Here is an 18918-nt window from a genome sequence, read left to right on the forward strand (position 1 = left end):
GACAGGGTACGGAGCCCCATCCCCTTGATGGGCCCTGCTCTGTGCATGACAGAGGCAGCGCCCCAACCCCCTGATGGGCCCTGCTCTGTGGGTGACAGGGGGCAGCGCCCCAACCCCTGATGGGCCCTGCTCTGTGCATGGCAGGGGGTGGTGCAGCAACTTCTGATTGACCCTGCTCTGTGCATGTGACAGGGGGCGGTGCCCCAACCCCCTGATGGGCCCTGCTCTGTGTGTGACAGGGTACGGAGCCCCACCTCCCCATCCGCCCTGCTCTGTGTGTGACAGGGGGCGGCGCCCCAACTCCCCAATCGGCCCTGCTTTGAGCCCGACCAGGGGCTGCACCTAGGGATTGGGCCTGCCCTCTGCCATCCTGGAGCAGGCCTAAGCCAGCAGGTCATTATCTCCTGAGGGGTCCCAGACTGCGAGAGGGCACAGGCCGGGCTGAGGGACCCCCTCTCCCCCCCGAGTGCACAAATTTTTGTGCACCGGGCCTCTAGTCCTATATAATAAAAGGCTAATATGCAAATTGTCCCCTTGACCAGGAGTTCGACCAGGAGTTCGACCAGGGGGTGGGGCCGGCTGGCCAATCTCCTGTGGCCCCTCCCTGCAGCCAGCCCCACCCCTGCTTGGCCCCCCCACCCTGATTGGGGGTGAGGCTGGCCAACTGCCCACAGCCCCTCCCCCTAGCTGGGCCGGCCCAATAAGCCCTGATTGTGCATAAATTCATGAACCGGGCCTCTAGTGTATTAATATGGAAATCTGTCACTTGTTTGAAAGGCTGGAGATGTGAACAGTTTTCTTTTCCAAACTATTAATTTCCAAAATTCCAGAGCTCTCCACATTCCCACTAAATTATTTTTGGAAAGTAGCCAGTTCTTCAGTCTACATCTTTTTTCTTGTAGAATCCTATATAATAAAAGCCTAATATGCTAAGTGTCTGGTCAATTGGTCGTCCGCTCAACCAATCAAAGCATAATATGCAAATGATATGCTAAGGTTGCTCAACCACTCGCTATGACGTGCACTGGCCACCAGGAGGCAGACAGTCAACCGGTTGACCAGTCACTATGACATGCACTGAGCAACAGGGGGCAGACACTCCTGACCTGTAGGCTAGCTTGCTGCTGGGGTCTGGCCAGTCAGGCTGAGCAAGATGGGCAGGACACACCCTGGAACCCTCCCATGGTCCCTCCCAGGCTGGCCAACCTCCTGCATCCCTTCCCGGCCCCGATTGTGCAATGGTGGGGTCCCTCGGCCTGGCCTGTGCCCTCTCGCAATTCTGAACCCCTCGGGGGATGTTGGAGAGCTGGTTTTGTCCTGATCCCGCAGGCCAGGCCGAGGAATCCCACTGGTCCACAAATTTGTGCTCCAGGCCTCTAGTCTTACCATAAACAGCTAAAAGCAACCAGTAGATGTTGTCAGTACTTTCCTTGGACATCTCTTTAAGTCATGTTCCAGAGTTCATTAGGTATATTATCTGACTTTCAGGTTACATGTTACGGTTCTACTAAATGTGACACAACTTTAGAACACAGGTCATCACACTTCACTTTTCCTGTCACAGTTTTCCTTTTCCGTTTTTCCATCCTCCTTTAATGCTATCTTTATTACCTATCTCCTGGTCCCAAAATCAAGGTATCATATTTTGTTACAGTAGCACTCCATTTTTAGTACAATTCTTTAGTTAGCTACCTATAGCCTTAATAGTAATGTGAAACAAACAGCCACAGAACTTCAGTGCCAAACAACCATAAGAATTTATTCCTTATGTGAATGAAATAGTACTAGCAGCAATTCTGCTGATCATGTTTGGGGGTTACCTGATTATCAGATGATTTAACATGGCCTCACCTGGGAAAATTGGGAAACCTGAGCTCTGCTCCATATGATTCCCATCCTTCATCTGGCTAGCCCAGGAATGTCCTTTCATGGCAGTATTGCTAGAAGGCAAGTGTGAGAATAAACCAAATTGTATAAGCCTATTTTAAATTCTGTTTTGCATCATACTTTTTTTAAAAGAAGTATATAAATTTAATAAACAGAATTTTTACTTTATTTTACCTCAGCGACACCTGGGTAAATGTTTCAAATTAGGACTTTTCCTCCAAAGTCCCAGTGGTGTCTCTCTCTCTCTCTCTCTCTCTCTCTCTCTCTCTCTCTCTCTCTCTCTTTTTACTTTATTGATTAAGGTATTACATCATACTTTTTAACATGTTATTGACTAAAGCAATACAAGGCTACACTAGGGGTGGAAATTGTGCCTTCTCCCATGCCCATGGGAGAGGATGGTAAAATTAGATGCAAAATCATGTGGAGGGGCAAAGGATCAGGGCCATCTCTGCGATCTACCAATTCTGGACCTTTTGACTCCAAACTTCCAAATCTTATGTGCAGACCAAATACATTGTCAGTTACTTTTGTTTATATATTATTGGAATTGTATATGTATTTTGCTTTAGATTTCACAGTGCTTATAACTTACTTTGTATATTTAAAATACCAATGAAAAATGCTTACCTGGCAGGGGAGATACCATGGTCATGAAGGTGGTTTTCCCAGGGCGGAGATTACCTATTGCACTCTGAGTGTGCGGATCCCTGCGATTCCCCCAAATGTGGAGGACTCCATTGCAGAATTTGTGGTAGTGGGGGACTGCATTCATACTTTCTCCTAAAAAACACCAATTAAAGCAAAAATAATTCCTGTTGAGGAGAATACTTCTTATTGTCTTAGTTTACAGATGGGGAAATCTCAGTAAAGGGGTTAAGGCATTTGCTAAATTTCTTTTCCTTTGGACAAATAGTGTTCAGATTGTTCCCATTTGTCAACTAGAACATTTGTTTCTGCAATTAAACCATATTAAATAGCAGCAAAGATGATTTCAGTTGAGGGGACTTTTCCCTTTCTGTCTTTTACATATATTTTTTTATTTTCTTGTACATTAAGTATTAATAAGATATTTTCTTAATGAGGATCTAGTCAGACTATATTTTTCTAACACTATAAACAGGATTAAATATATTTCCACATGCACAATGCATGGTTGCATATGCTTTGAACAGTTAGGATTTTCCTGCAGAATAAACTGAATTGTCATGGGTAACCAATAGGGGAAGTATAGGTGATCATAATGATAATCACTGCTTGTTACCAAAGCTGTCATATAAAAAACCACACGCTTGACCTGAAAGCCCATTTTATTTTCTTTAAGCGGATAGTTGAATTTAATGAGAGCCTTTAGCCTTTTGCAGTGCTTTACTTCCTAAAGCGCTCACTAAAGAGAAATTAACTAATATTCAAGGAAAGGAATATAATATTTTTGTGACTTTCAACCTCAGGAGCAAAACCCATTAGTAGCTATGGATTTTTCTCTAAAGCAATGAGCTAGTGTATAATCAATTCATGTTAGGTTAGCACTGTATATCAAGATGGTAAGTCTTGGTGGATCTGTACTTCTGTTTCCTATGAGACTTTGTACCAGGCTCTACATTAAGTCTAAGAGATGAAACATAAACTGAAGTCTCAATGGCTATAAAACAATCCTTTGTGTCTGACCTCAGACACCTTCTTAACAATCCATGAGCAAGAAACATTTATTTTAATCAATAACTTCCCTGTGGGTAAAACAACTTAATAATTAAAACGTCTAATAGTTTAAACAATACCAATAATAGACCATGTATTTGCCTAATGTTTTCAATTCTCTCTATATGTTTCTCTTTCTCTCTCTCACTCTCTCTCTTATTTTTCTCTTTATTGAATTGTCAAAAACTAGTTTTCTAGTTTTCTTTGGAGTATAGAGACTTTTAGGTATTGAAAAATGTTTCTTGTGGACTTAATCCAAAGAATTAGGCTCCTATATTATTCAAATAATGTGAAAATATAATGCGCAAATCCATAATTTAAAACCTGAATTTTCTACTATGTTAACTGATAAGAATGTTTTTCTTTTTCTTTCAAAATTTTTTAAAGTGTGTAGTTTAATTTTTTGTGGTTACTAATCCATGATTTTTTTTTTGGTATTACATGAGATTAACATATAGTATGTTGGAAAGTTTCTATTACCTTAGAGCCAGAAGTTCTGCTTCTCTAACTTTGCACAATCATTTAAGACTCAGGTTTTTCATTTATCAAATTTGAATAACAATTATAATTTTTCTTTTCTCTACACCAACAATGGTTTAAGAGCATAAAATTAATCACTAATATGTGCACGTCTTCTGTGTACTATAATTATTTCACAAATAAAGACACTTGAGATATGGGAAAAAGAGACTGAAGAATACTGAGTTCGATTCCAGTCAAGGGCACAAGCCCAGGTTGCCAGTAGGGGATGTGTGGGAGGCAGCCGATCAATGATTCTCTCTCATCATTGATGTTTCTATCTCTCCCTATCTCTCCCTTTCCTTTCCTCTCTCTAGTCAATAAAAATATATTAAAAGTAGTGACTTTTCCAGAGAAACAGAATCTTTCATACATTATTGGTAGAAATTTAAAGTGAAACAGTCACTCCAGGAAATAGATAGGCAGTTTCTTTAAAAAGTGATTATATACGAACCAAATTACCCAACAACCATACTCCTTTTATTCCAGAGTAATAAAAACTCATATCTGTACAGAAACCTATACAAGAATGTTCATCACAGCTTTATTTGTAATAGCCAAAACCTGGAAACAACCAAGTGGCATACAATAAATGAATGGATAAAAAAACTGGGGTACATCCATACCATGGAATACTACTATTCAGTAATAAAAAGAAACAACTTGGATGGATTTTAGGAGTATAATGCTGATTGGAAAAGGCCAAACTCAAGTATCACATGATGTATAATACCATTATATAATATTCTTGATATGACTATATATTGCTATACATTATCATTAGTGGTTGCCAAGGACTAAGGACAAGTGGGATAGGTGTGCCTATAAGGAGTAGCATGAGGTAGATCTTTGTGGTGATAGAATAGTTCTGTATCTTGATTGAGGACATGGTTGTAGAGATTTACATATGTGATAAAATGGCATAGAACTATGCAGACATTGATATAATGTAAAGAGCCTTATTTTTATGTTGTTCTATAGTTATGTAAAATTCAACCCTAGGGGGAAATCCTCAGTGAAGGGTACACGGGACCTCTTAATACCAATTTCTTGTGAATCCATAATAATATCAAAATGATTAAAAGTATTTACTGTTAAGTACATATTAACATTCAGTTGAGACTTTCTAAAATACTTAGAATAGTGAGACTCTTTGAAAAATAACTGGAAAGTGATAAAATATTTTAAAAAATTCCATGTAGGGGAACCAGTCATTATTAATTTGTTTATATAAAATGCTTTTTACTTTCTAGGACCTATCCTGTGTAGAAAGGACAATAAAAAATCACTGGTGGAATGATAGGTTAGTGCTGAACAAAATTATGTTTAAATATAATGAAAACACAAAGGAAATTTTTATTTGCAAAATTTTATATTTTATTAAAATTAATCTGATTGGTCCTCACCAAGATTAAAAAAAACATTATTTTTTCCATGCCCATTTTTTGTTGAGAAAATTATCATGTTGACTCTAGCCAGTTTTGCTCAGTGGATAGAGCTACAGCCTGTGGACCAAAGGGTCCTGGATTCGATTCCAATCAAGAGCACGTACCTTGGTTGCAGGCTCCTTCTTGGCCAGGCCCTGGTCCGGGCACATACAGAAGGCAACCAGTCGATGTGTTTCTCACACACTGATGTTTCTCTCACATAGATGTTTCTCTCTGTCTTTCCCTCTGTCTTCCATGCTCCCTAAAAATCAATGGAAAAATATCATTCGGTGAGGATTAACAAAAATAAAAAAACAACCAACCAAACAAACAAACAAAAAAAGAAAATTATCATGTTGGATCAGTGACTCAGATAAGTAGAAAATGTCTCTTTTCACAGTAGGTTGCTGTACTGGAATTTTTTGCATTTTAAATTCTCAGCAATTGTGGTGTTCTCAGCCATATGACATTATATATTAGATCTGTGATAATTGTTATGACAGTCATTGCATGAGCCACTTTTTTGTACTTATAGCATTAAAAAAGCCCAAATTCTTTCATGAGAGGTTTTATTCCCATAAAATCTCTGACCACTGGATTTTTTTTTATTCTTTCCATCTTCCCAGTGTGTAATTTTGGAGCATTCTTGTGAATGCTAATATGTTTTGTGTATCTTGCATTGACCAAGTTTTCCCCATCAATGCATTACTTTAATTTTTTTTAAACTAAAAGTACACACACACACACACACACACACACGACATAAAATACTGTTAAGTATCTCTTGAGCAATAAAAGGAGGAGCATGCAGGAAGGAAAGTGCTAGTTCTCCTTCTTTCCTAGTTTCCATTACATCTGCTTATAGTAGATATAATATAAAAACAAAAGCTTGTATAAAGCCACATGCAAAAGAATGAAACTAAACTATAGTTTGTCCCTATGTACAAATATTAATTCAAAATGAATCAAAGATCTAAATATAAGATCGGTAGCAATAAATTGCACAGAAGAAAACATAGGTACCAAACTGATGGACCTTGGTCTTAGATTTTATGAATTTTACCCCAAAGGTGAGGGAAGTAAGACAAAAATAAATGAATGGCACTATATCAAACTAAAAAGCTTCTGCACAGCAAAAGAAATGGCCAACCAAACAAAAAGGCAACCAACTGAATGGGAGATGATATTTGCAAACAACAGTGCTACTGAGGAGTTAATATTCAAAATATAAAAATAACTCATACAACTCAACATCAAACAAACAAACAAACAATACAATTAAAAATGGGCAGAGGACCTAAATGGACACCTCTCTTAAGATGACTTACAAATGGCCAACAGATATATGAAAATATGTTCATGCTTACTAGCTATTATAGAAATGCAAATCGAAACTATAGTAAGATACCACCTGATAGAATGGCTATTATCAACAAGACAAATAATAAAAAGTGTTGGAGAGGTTTTGGAGAAAAAGAAACCCTCATTCAATGCTGATGGGAATGTAAACTGGTATAAGCACTATGGAAAATAGTATATAGGTTACTCAACAAATTAAGACTATAGTTACTATAGAACCCAGAATCCCTCTTCTGAGTATCTACCCCCAAATTGGAAAATATTTACATATTCACAAAGATATCTATCTATCTATCTATCTATCTATCTATCTATCTATCTATCTATCTATCATCTTCATTATAGCATTATTCATGGTGGCCAAGACATGAAAAAACCAACTGTCCTTCAATCGATTACTTGATAAAGAAGATGTGGTACATATATACAATGGAATACTACTCAACTATAAGAAAGGATGAAATATTGTCATATGTGACATGGATGAGCCTTGAGAATATTATGCTAAACAAAATAAGCCAGTCAGAAAAAGCTAAGAACCATATGATTTCACTCATATGTAGGATATAAAACTGCAACTCATAGACACAGACAGCAGTATGGTGGTTACCAGAGGGAAGGTAGGTCAGGGTTGGGTAGTAAAGGGGGCCAAATATATGGTGATGGAAGATGACTTGACTTTGGGTGGTGTGCACACAATGCAGTATATAGATCATGTATCATAGAAATGTACACTTGAATCCTATATAATCTTATTAACCAATGTGACCCCAATGAATTTAATTTAAAAGAACAAAGAAAGCATGGTCTGGTATAGTGTGGCACCCTTTTTTTAAATATGCTGCATGAGCACTGGAAAATGGTAAATATGTCTTTGCTTAGCACTGTGACAACCATCAGACCCTTAAGGAGGCATATTATTAATTTTAATTACTTCTTCAAGTCTTGCTAATGTACACAGGGAAATATGGATTGCACCTTTCCTTGGTCTTTGTGCTAAAACCTTGCTTCTTTTATACTTTTGCTAAAGTTTATGTGATTTCAGAGGTAGATGCCTCAAGATGATTGAAAGTTAAATGATGATAATGAAGGATCATTTCTTTTCTTTTTTTGTTTTGTTAATCCTCACATGAGGATATTTTTTTCATTGCTTTTTCAAGGAGAGAGTGGAAGGGATGGAGGGAGAAAGAGAAGGGGAAGAGAGAGAGAGAAACACTGATGTGAGAGAGACATATCGACTGACTGCCTCCTGCACACACCCCAACCAGGGGCAGGAGTGAACCCACAAACCAGATTCATGCCCTAGACCGGGGAATCAAAAACATTTACAGCGGTTCTCAAACTGTGGGTCGAGACCCCTTTGGCGGTCGAACGACCCTTTCACAGGGGTCGCCTAAGACCATCCTGCATATCAGATATTTACATTACGATTCATAACAGTAGCAACATTTCAGTTATGAAGTAGCAACGAAAATAATTTTATGGTTGGGTCACAACATGAGGAACTGTATTTAAAGGGCCAGAAGGTTGAGAACCACTGCTTTAGTGTGTGGGCAGAGGCTCTAATCATTGCGATACACTGGTCAGGATGATAATTTCTTTTAACCTTGTTGGGGTCTGAGATCATCACTGAATTATTGGAATATAAAGAGCACTACAAAGGATAAGAGAGAAGCAAAACTACCTTGATTTCTTTTTATGAAAGGACTCCAGACATCTGTCTTTCTGTTATTTTTTTTTACCAGTTTTATGTACACCAAAGGCCAAGAAGAGCTACTTTCTTACGAAAGTGACTCAGAGAGAAGTCAGTGTGTTATCTACAATGTAGTATTTACTGCTTTTTACCCAATTTCATTTTCTCAACACCACAGAATCATATATCCATTACTTAACCCCCATAGAAATACAGATCACCATGGTACCCAGTAATTTCAGACAGTCCAGCACATAGGGATGTAATAGAAGCTGTCTCTATATTATTGAAGTCACCACTGGTTAATTTCCTCGCTAACCTATTAGTGTCAGACAAGAAAAAATGGCAGGATTTGTTCCTCTAACATGCAATAATATAAAGCTGCTTCTCCAAATAATAAATTGTATTCACTTTTGCCAATTATTCAACACACATTAATGAAACACTGGCTAAATTCAAGATAATGCAAAGTCCTGCAGGGAAACATAAAGATGAATAAAATAGTTTGTCTTAGGATTTAGTAGTATAGAAGAAATGCAAGAAAACAAGTAGCAATGGGATTTAAAACTTAAATATCAGGGCATCCTATCCAGTGTAAAGAATGAGATGATGGACAGCAGGTTTGAGTAATTCTTGGAAGTCTAGGCAGGCAGCTTTTAAAAGGTCTGAAAATGGCATAGGGTTTTGGCTATAGTTATTTGAACCAGAAAAACATGCCTAGTCTCTCACTGGGAATGAAGAAAGAAAGAGAACAATGAAGAAAAAGACCAATTATCAGAAGTGGAATTTCAGAACAGTACCCAATTAAGAAGAATTGAAGCACATGCTGTGAGAAATCAGACATTTGGAATAAGGTATGAGCCCATTCAGTAGAAACACAACACTTTGCCCATTAATAAAAGGCAACAGCTTAGTCAAAAATGCTGTTGGTGTGAAGGTTCTTAGAGCTTACCCATTTTAGTTCATATTTGGTCTTGGGATCTGAGCCTTCAAGTGGATATTTAGTCTCAGCTATGAAAAAAGAGGAAAACACAAAATCCAAGTTATAGCACAGGTCTTGCAGAGGTCAGATTCCTCAGCCTGAAGACACAGAACTTCTCTATCCTTCTATCTACAGACCTACTTCTGCAGTAGAGGAAAAAGAGCAACATCTTTATAGTTGAATGACCATGCATGTGTTAATCTATTCCTGGATTCTATAGTATCTCTCACATATCAATTCAGATATTGGCACATGGCATGGATGTGCATATGCTGTTCATTTGGACCAAATTGAACTAGAATAGAAGGGGAGTGGACCATACAGATAGAGGTAGGAATGAGTTATATTGAGAAACTAGAGGCCTGTTGCAGGAAGATTTCTGCAAGAATAGGGCTTCCTGCGGCTGGAGCGAAGCAGAGAAGGGAGCGAAACCGGCTGGTTTTGCTCCCACTCTGCCGCCCGGCTGGTTTCCCTCCTGCCTCCCGCCTCCACTGCCTTGGCTCCGTTGCTCTCTGGGCCACCTCTACTTTGCTCCCTTCTGCAGCACTTTGCTTCCACGTTGTCTTCAGTCTTCGCTCCCAGCCGGTATATGCAAATTAACCGCCATCTTGGTTGGGTTAATTTGCATATCGTCGCTCTGATTGGCTGGTGGGCGTAGCAAAGGTATGGTAAATTAGCATCTTTGTCTTTTATTAGTGTGATGTGGAATGGATTTGTGGATAGGTCTATGGCCCACAATAGAAACAAAATTTGCATTTTGAGTCATTCCTGGACATAGAAATGCTGAAATGTAATAGTTGTGGATTTAGGGTTTTTGAAACATTTTTTTAAAGAAAGACCCTTTGATAAAAACTGATTTTAATGTTCCCATGTTATTTCATTTTAATTCAATTATTTAAATTTTTACCTATTATTTAGAGAAAAATGTTATTTTAGAGCAGATCTAACTCTGATGTATTCTCACAGGAAAAATATACTGAAACTATTCAAAATACTATTAAAATGTATTGCAAGTAAGAGCTCTGTTTTCTTTTTCTATTTTTAAAAAAAAAGAAAAATACAAGTTATTTGATGATGGATTCAGTTTGCTTTGAGTAGTCTTTTATCACATGTTTCAAAGGGAGTTATCTTTGAAGCACATCTTTGCTCAGACATAAAAATACAAGTTGGCTGAAGCTGACAAGTTTGCTACAGTGACTTAGTCTGGAATACAGGAAGAAATAGGAGGCTTTCTCAATTGTATTACACCTTTTTTTCTCCTGAGATAGCATTAAAATCGATCACTTTCTTATTAAATTCAAAGAGTTTGTTTCAACAGTATTGCATTTAGCCCCCAAAGATAAAAACTGGGAGGTTAAATGTGAATCATAAAGCTCTGTTTCTCAATAAAAGTATTGGGTAGGTGGCAAAGGCAATGTCTAATAAGAGTTGATATGTGGTGGTCATTGATCCTATATAATATTCTGAAGGTTTCTTTGTCACATTTTCTTCTCCAAAGAAAGAAAAAGTAGACAGGATTTCAGTTAGTATTTTGAATAAGTTGTTTATGTTCTTAAGAAACAATACTCAGCAGAATAGCTCAGTCTTCATAAAATAAATCATTATCAATGTGTAAAGCAACATAGTACTAAAAAAAATAAAAACACAGCTAAAATATATCAGTTGGCCTGGTAACTGATAGCTGTTCTACTGGCCTATATTATCTAATCTCTACACTAATAAAAGAGAAACATGGTAATTAGCGTACGACCGCTACCCTTCCGATTGGCTAATCAGCGTATCCTTATGCAAATTAACTGTCAGCCAAGATGGCGGCCGGCAGCCAGGCAGTTGGAAGCGAACATGAGGCTTCCTTGCTCCCGTGACTGCAGACTCCAACGTTCCCCGCCTGACTTTCCGGCCTCTGAGCTGGCAGTTTGAAACATTCTAACAAATATAGCCGGCCGGGATCTCAGAGCTGAAGTTATACATTGTTTCGATTATAGAACCGAAACAAACCAGCAGCGGAAGCCTCAGAGCTAGAGCCAGAGCTAAAGCTGGCCCAGAAGAAAAAAAAAAAGAAAAAAAGGAGAGGTTGGGAGCTCCAGTCAGCCTGAAAGCAGCCCTCAGCCCCTCACCCAGACTGGCCAGGCACCCCAGTGGGGACCCCCACCCTGAAGGGTGTGTGACCAGCTGCAAACAGCCATCATCCCCTCATCCAGGCTGGCCAGGCACCCCAGTGGGGACCCCCACCCTGATCCAGTACACCCTTCAGGGCAAACCAGCCGGCCCCCAGGCCTCTATCCTATATAGTAAAAGGGTAATATGCCTCCCAGCACCGGGATCAGCGGAGCCGTGAGGCCTCCTGGCACCAGATCAGCGTAACAGGGTGCAGCGCCCAAACCCCCTGATCGCCCTGCGGCTCTGTGTGTGACAGGGAGTGGCATCCCAACCCCCTGATCGGCCCTGCTCTGTGCATGAGAGGGGGAGCTCCCCAACCCCCTGATGGGCCCTGCTCTGTGCGTGATGGGGGGGGGGCAGTGCCCCAACCCCCTGATTGGCCCTGCTCTGTGAGTGACAGGGGGCAGCGCCCCAACCCCTTGATGGGCCCTGCTCTGTGAGTGACAGGGGGCAGCGCCCCAACCCCCTGATTGGCCCTGCTCTGTGCATCACAGGGGGTGGCGCCGCAACCTCCCCATTGACCCTGCCTTGAGTATGATAGGGGGTGGTGCCCCAACCCCCCAATCAGCCCTACCCTGAGCGTAACTGAGGGTGGCATCGCAACCTCCCAATCTGCCCTGCTCTGTGCATGACGGGGGCGATGGCCCAACTCCCCAATCAGCCCTGCTCTGAGCCCGACCAGGGGCTGCACCTAGGGATTGGGCCTGCCCTCTGCCACCCAGGAGCAGGCCTAAGCCAGCAGGTCGTTATCTACTGAGGGGTCCCAGACTGCGAGAGGGCACAAGCCGGGCTGAGGGACCCCCTCCTTCCCCCCCGAGTGCACAAATTTTTGTGCACCGGGCCTCTAGTAGGTTTATAAAGACCTACATGAGAAGACCTTCTGTTATTCATTTCAATATAGTGAATTTGTCACCTTTGTAATTGTTATTTTCACCAATTCATCCTACTTTAGCATATTACAGATATATGTTTCAATGCAATTAGTTTGTTATGAATATAGCTATTTTCCAAATATTTCGTGTCTTGGTTATAGAACATAATACTGGGAATATAATTATCCTTTAAACGTCTCTTCCCAGGGAATGTATCTTCTTCAGAACCCTTTATTCTGCAATCAACAAACACTGCAGGTGAAGCACACATTTCACAGTAGTGTCTTGTGGAATCTTGATTTTTTTTAAAAAAAGAATCCTTTCTATTTCTAGACAAGTAAGTTTTAATCTTCACTAAGGAATCACAAAAGACATTTATCAACCACAAATTTAATCTCTTAAGGTGCTAGCAGAAAACAGAAGTCACACTCAAAAGAGTTAACTAATTGAGTTAAAAAAGGGACTAATTATGGAGATGTAGGCAGAATGAAGAGATGGCAAAGAGGGATGGTGAAGCATTCAAGAGCCCACAACAATGGAAAGCCATTACTGCTCCAATGTCTGATGGGATAAGAGTAGTAATTGATAGTACCAGAACCCAGTGACAGCTGTAGGTGTGGGAGATGGGCTGCCCAATAGTAGTGGACAGGTGTAGAGGAACACAGCCACTGTCAAAATCATGGGTTTGGAGGGAGGGAGCTGAAGCAGAAATTGGTATCTGATAAGTGTATCTTACTTTTTTTCTCCTGGTAGTGCCTCCTATTGGTTGAAACTGATGAGATGCCAGCGAGCAAGAGATCCCAGGTGATATAGTTCTGGGGCAAAGATCTATCTATATATATATAGTCAGGGCAAAGAATGGATGCATAAGGGTAAAAATAAATGCAGAGTAAGTGGCACAGGCCATCCCTTTTTCCCACTTAGCGTTTATTCCTATTCTTCATATAGATAGACAGATCTGAAACACAAAGGAAAAATCCCTGAACACAGAGGAAACACAAAATTTATTAACTACATTATCACCTTGGAGAGAAGTCAGTGCAGCTAGAATCTCACCAGGATCTATAATTGCAACATTACTGAGAATCAGTGCCTTTCACATAAAGTATCAAGTATAAAGGGTGAATAGAAAGGAGAAAAACAATGATTAATGTAAAACATACCTGCTCATAGTGCTCACTTCTGTAGCTCAGGCTTACATTACAAGGCTTGTTGAAAATTATAGCTTCATTCCTTAATAACCAGTTTCATGTTCTCTTTATTCTCTGCCAGCATCAGTTGGTGTTTTGTGGGGTTTTTTTCCCTGATAGGGTGACCCAGATCTCTACTCTTATAGAACCCAAGTCTCTAGTGGTTCTGTCTTGATTATGTTGCCCCAATTTCCCATTGGTAACAAATAAAAGAATGGCATATTTCCATTTTATTCTTTCAGTTACCAATCTTTATTTTTGTTGATTAGAAAAAGTAATATATACAACGTCTTTTGACATTATAAACTTTGCTGATTTACTGTCAGCCACTGCAATATAGGCATCATGAGGGTGAAGGATTCCCTGCTATAATCCTATATGTATGAGTTTGCTAGTGCTGCTGTACTAAAGGACCAAGAACTGGTCGCTTAAACAAAAGATATTTATTGTTTAACAGTTCTGAAGGCTACAAGTCTTGGATCTAGGTGTTAGCAGGGTTGGTTCCTTTGAGGGCCGAGGGGGAATCTGTTCCTAATGCCTCTGCCCTAATCTCTGGTGTTCCTTGACTTGGAGATGCATGATCCCAGTCTCTGCCTCCATCTTCCCACAGTGTTCTCCTTGTGTATGTCTGTGTCCAAATTTCTCCTTTTTATAAGGCCACCAGTTACATTGGGTTAGGAGCCCACCTTTCTCCAATATGATTTCATCTTAACTAATTATAGCTACAATGACTGTATTTCCAAATAAATTCACATTCTGAGGTACTGGAGTTAAGGGTTCAGCATACAAATTTTTTGGGGGGGACACAATTTAAGCCATAACAAATCCTAATGCCGAATACAGTGTATGGCCCAGATTAGGTGCCCATCAATATCTTTGAATACATGTATGAATAGTAAGAAATAAGAAGAGAACCCATTTACCTATTTTTTTTTAATTTTGGGGGGTGTTAAATCTTATTCCTTATCTATTAATCTAATCTTATGCTCCCAAAAACTATTAATTTAAGTTAAAAATTTTGAGCTGGCATCAGACAGGCTCTTCTATTTGGCCCCGGTGATTAATTAGTGATATAAGAACTGTGTGCTGTATTGGCTAATAAATCCTTCTAGTTAAGTTCTACCTCTGGCGGTGCCCACTCAGCCAGTTTCAGAAACAGATAGAAAGATCTCAAGCTCATAAATGTCATTCTGACCTCTGAATGATCAGTTTATTTCCTGCATCATGAGGTTTGATTAAAAAATTATTGCTTCAGCTGGTTACCTGCACGCAATTTTGAAGATCATAAAATAATCCAATCACTTCACAATCTAATTTCAATATTTATCTCAGTGATAACCTGTGCAGAACAATTAAGATAATTTTTGCCAACACCCTCTGAGTCATTTATCCAAGTTAATTTAATTTGCTGTCCTGCTACCTCCTACATTTAAGTCTATTTTTACTCTCTAAAGTCACAGGCAGCCTTTTCTTTTCCAACATCTAAAACTCATAGGAAGCTTTTCCTTTTCCAATAAACACTGTTTATACTTTTAAACACAGAAACAAAGATTCTGGTATTTTCAGTTTCCCCATCTAATTTCCTCTTCTGCCAAACTTTAAATAGCAATAATGTATTTATAAAGTTTTTCTGCAAGTAACCTATCCATAATATTTTACAAAGCAGTGCTGGGTACAGAGTCCTGGAGTTAGAACTCAGTTCTTGAGTTAGGAGTTTATGTATATATCACCATGTATAAGCAAGGATTAATATTATTTTCTACTAGAGGCCCAGTGCATGAAATTCGTGAACTCGAGGGACAAGGGGGGGTCCCTCAGCCAGGCCTGTCCCCTCTCGCAATCCGGAAGCCCTAGGAGGATGTCTGACTGACGGGTTAGGTCCGCTCCCCACAGGAATGGGTCTAAGCCAGCAGTCGGACATCCTTAGTGCTGTCGTGGAGGCAGGAGAGGCTCCCGCCACCGCCGCTGTACTCATCAGCCATGAGCCCGGCTTCTGGCTGAGCGGCTTTCCCCCTGTGGGAGCGCACTGACCACCAGGGGGCAGCTCCTGCATTGAATGGGACCATGATGAAACCAGCTATCCGACATCCCCCAAGGGGTCCCAGATTGTGAGAGGGTGCAGGCCAGGCCAAGGGACCCCATCAGTGTACAATAGGGGCCAGGGAGGTATGCAGGAGGTTGACCAGCCTGGGAGAGACCACGGGAGGGCTCCTGCCCATCTCACTCAGTCCCAATTTGCCGACCCCAGCAGCAAGCTAACCTACCAGTCAGAGTGTCTGCCGCCTGGTGGTCAGTGCACATCATAGCGAGCAGCTGAGCGACCTTAACATATTATTAGCATATTACACTTTGATTGGTTGAAAGGACAACTGGACACTTAGCATATTAGGCTTTTATTATATAAGATAATTACTTAGTTTTTATCTGATCCTTTCATCTTCACTATATAATCCTTTTATAAACTTCCTTGAACAGTTGAGAACATTTTTAGAGATTAATTAATCTGCCTAAAGACATGGCTCAGTAATTGTAGCCAATTTAGATTTAGAATTATAGCTGTCTGCTTTCAGAGCCCACCTTCATTTATACTATCACCTACTATTTAAGAGCAATTCAACAAAGTAGGTGGGCTGGACCTTCCTCTAACATCTGCTTTTTCTGCCTCCAAGATAGCTACTCAACTCCTACTCATCTTTTGGGATTCTGCTTTGACATTAATTATGCAATGATATGTTTTCTGCTCCCTCTTATCATTTCTCCTTGGTGGAATTTATTTCACTCATAATTTCTTGGTAATGTCTGTCTTCTTCCTGAGGTGGTAAACTCTGTTAGTACAGGGATTGTCTCTGACTTGTTAATCACCATATTTCCAGCACTAAGTACAGTTTCTGACTGATACACAATGAATACGGATGCGTATGTCACATATCTGTCTTGCACAGGGCCTAAAAGTCAAAGATAAAGTCCTGCAAGTCTTATGCTCAGTAATTCCCAAGGACAATTTAGACAGAAAAGTTAGGGTTTATAAAGAAACTGCCTCTTTCTTCTCAAATATTCTGAAAATTTATGCACAATAAATGCCTATTTTAGAGGCCATTAAGACTCCATGAAATGCTATAAAAACACATACACACAGATAACACAGAATAACCTTTTCTACTAAGTTATAAAAAATTGATGAATTTGATTAAAATAAGAATTAGTGCTCTGTGAGACACCAGTTTGGGATAATATTTTCAATTTTAATTGGAATTCTTGTTCACAGCATATGTTCTTAAAACATTGAATCTATGTTTTGCTTCTTCCACTTTAGAGACAATAGTTCACACATTAGATTATATCTATTTAAAACTCACCTTAATAAGGTTTTAATGTGAGCATGAATCACATATATGAAATATAATGATATTCATTCAAGCATATCACATTATTTGTTCATATTAGAATGATTAAACATAAGACAATCTATTAACATTTGATGCCTATTACTATGGGAAACTGACAGGTATTAGCTTTTCATATTTATGTCCAATAAATTCTAGTCAAGTGATTCTCAAATCTTTTGAAGATCAGAATCATTGGGGGAGCATTATAGGTAACACAAATGATGGCACCCCATTTCTGGAGTCTTAATATGTTTGGGTTAGGGTCCTGAAATCTTCTCTTTTGAGGAATTCCCCAGCGATTTAGATTTTCAAATAAGTTTGGAAATAACCAAACTTTTCAGTAAATCTGACTTAGCTTCATGCATGAAAAACTTCTTAATGATACATTAGTAGCTTGGGAAAATGAATTGTTTTAGACAGCAGTCACTCAAACTTTCACCATTCTTTTTCCATCCAAAATATAGGGGCTAGGAACTTTCATTCATCCTTTTTTAAAAATAACATGGAACTTAAAAATAGGCAGTAATCTTGGAGCTAAAATTAACATAATGGCACTTGCCTACAATTATTTCATGCACTGAATTCTGCACTAGAGACTCTATTTCAAGTGTAGTAGGAGGCCACATAAAACCCAATTTGCCTCACATAGATATCTTCTCAACATGTGCTTTTCTTTTAAAAGTAGAATAAAGATTTATGAACCAATAATTGAGCTAAAATTGTGTATAAAGAGTAGGTAATTTTCAAATCTTAATTTTGCTATTTCTTAACCTAAATCCCAAATTACTTTCAAAAGCATCCATTATGCCTGTATTTTATAATGCTTCATTTAAGAAGTCAAGTTTGGGGAAAAAATGTGTAGGGGAATGCTACTTAGAGTCATTATGCAAGAATACCAGGACTACCTTAAGAAATGATTCATTAAGAAATGGAAGTGGGATGGGATATTTTATTTCTTAGGAATGCTTTTCTTTTCCATTTGAAATGCTATTTTTAGCTTTGAGACCATTTACCAGTTCCCAACAGTATCTGTGTGAGCTAGAAGCTCAATAAATGTTTTTCTACAGCAATCTTCAAAGTGTCTGTTAGAAGTGTTAACAATGACAGGAAAGGCAACTTAAAGTGGTGTTTAGCACCATAGAGTGACATTGCAGACAGAGCCAATCTGGAGGAAGCTACATGCAGATCACATATTACAGTTGGCTTGAGGATGGATGATTCTTCTCTGTTGAACAAGAATCACAAAATCTGATAGCTCATTTTTGTGTGCCAAACTGGGTTAATTTCTAAATATCTTCATGTCTCGATTATGTCTCCTAAAATCCTAGAATTAATAGTTGGTTTGGAAGTTTGGAAAGGTGAGTTTGCAGGTTCGTTTCTTAAAGTTTTGTATTTTTTAAACTTTTATATTGTATAGTCCTAGGGAATAATTCATTATAGTCTCTTGGGGAAAAGGATGAAATAGAGATTTTACTTTTTCCTGATATTTCTAATTTTCATTGAAAAACAATTTAGCTTTCCTAATCATTGTTCCAGTAATTTGATTTGTCACATAATTATAGCACAAAGTACATACATACATTAGAGAAGCTTGAATGACTATTTCAAATACTCTTTTGACATTTGTGGATTGAACATTTGAGGTTTCAGTAAACTTCCAGTGACCACAGTGTTTGTGTCATGCAAAATTTATTATTTGGACAAAACACAACTTTGAAATCCATGGTCTGTCACTGAGATAGGTA

General features: G+C 39.1%; 1 non-coding gene across 1 annotated transcript; it reads left to right on the plus strand.

Moving 5' to 3' along the window:
* The first annotated feature begins 2509 nt into the window (after window positions 1–2509).
* On the plus strand, window positions 2510–2673 carry LOC111827132. Its single transcript, XR_002830633.1, has one exon. It is a non-coding gene; the product is annotated as a U1 spliceosomal RNA (small nuclear RNA).
* Window positions 2674–18918: the final 16245 nt, after the last annotated feature.

The sequence above is a fragment of the Myotis lucifugus genome, unplaced genomic scaffold (assembly GCF_000147115.1).
Source record: "Myotis lucifugus unplaced genomic scaffold, Myoluc2.0 scaffold_135, whole genome shotgun sequence".
Lineage (NCBI taxonomy): Eukaryota > Metazoa > Chordata > Mammalia > Chiroptera > Vespertilionidae > Myotis > Myotis lucifugus.